The sequence below is a fragment of the Phaethon lepturus genome, unplaced genomic scaffold, assembly GCF_000687285.1.
Source record: "Phaethon lepturus isolate BGI_N335 unplaced genomic scaffold, ASM68728v1 scaffold18304, whole genome shotgun sequence".
NCBI classification, from domain to species: domain Eukaryota; kingdom Metazoa; phylum Chordata; class Aves; order Phaethontiformes; family Phaethontidae; genus Phaethon; species Phaethon lepturus.
The window spans coordinates 46,313-47,725 of record NW_010535745.1 but is presented as its reverse complement, the minus strand read 5'-3'; positions in this window follow the sequence as shown (position 1 = coordinate 47,725).

Genomic DNA, 1,413 nt, shown 5'->3' with positions numbered 1-1,413 from the left:
AGGAGGCAGGGTCTTGGCTGCAAGTAACACCACCAGCAGTATCTTTTTTATTTTTTTTTTTTAAGGAAATCTCCCCCTTAAGCCCAAAGGATTTGCTGCTGCCTTGCACGTGTCCTGCTCTGCAGTCTCTCTGGGAGCTTGGTGGACATCGGCAGGTTTTATCCATGAAATGTTTGGGACACAAAAGGCAAAGGTGAAATTCTTCACAGTGCACAGACACCTTCAATACCAATTTCACCTCTTAATCAGGTCTAGCCTGTGCAAAATTAAAGTAATTCTTTAAATAAAGGCGGCACCTACCTTACTGTCCGCGGATGTGCTGCACGGCGTGTGAAAAGCACGGAAGGTACAACAAAGCAGATCATCTGCGTTTAAACACAAAGATCCAGCTGAGGGGAAATACTCCAGGTTATAACCTCAGGGAAGTTCGCTGTTTAATGCAACAAATCAAGATTTAAAGAGAGTTGCAGAAAAACTTTCCACTCAGAGTGGAGTGGAAGCGGACAGAGACGCCCAGCAGGTTGTTCAGCTCCTCAGTCTGGCAGGACATGGCTGCCGGTCTGTCCTCCCACTTCTACTTGACCCCAAGGCCATGAGGAAAAAGCTGCTGGGGAACGGGCTGGAAGCCTTCCCTCGGCGCCGGGGAGGACCGACAGCATGGCACCTTGCCTCCCGGCAGAGCCACGCCTGGGGAAACGAGGGGGCTGCTGCCCGCGGCCTGTGAGGGAGCCGTGAGGGGGGAGCCATGACAGGAAGGCTGTGACAGGGGAGCCGTGAGGGGGAGGTATGAGGAGAGGGCCGTGACGGGGTAAGATATGAGGGGAAGGCCGTGAGGGGGGAGACGTTAGAGGGGAGCTCAGAGGGAAGAGCCATGAGGGGAGGGCGGTGACAGGGCAGCCATGAGGGGAAGGCCTCCGCCCATGGCACCCCCCAAGCCTGAGGGGCCCCCCCAGGGCACTGCTGGGATCAGCACAGATTTGGGTGAAGTCTCCAGGTTTCTGTGATGCCCCTTTGACTTGCTCCTCCTCAGCTACCCCACAGCATGAGGAAACTGCACTGATGCTAAAACTGTGTCATCTGGATGTTTATTCTTTGCATTTGACAGACTAGATCAGAGCTTGTCATGCCAAAGTGTCCATAGAATTAATCTAAGCCTAAATTGAAATTAGTCACCACAGTGTGCCAAGCTGTGTCCAATCTTTTTTTATTAAACCATTATAGCAAACACCATTCACATAGAAAGAAAGTAGGTAATAAAAATTAACATGGAAGTTGTACCCTCTGACGTGAGTCTATTCCCTACTTAATGACTTACAGTAGCTACTTCGATCTACAGTGAGTTTAATGTAAAGGGGCAGAAGTTTGGGAAGAAGTTTCAACAATCGTCTGGGTGAGACGCATGCAGCTCTGCCA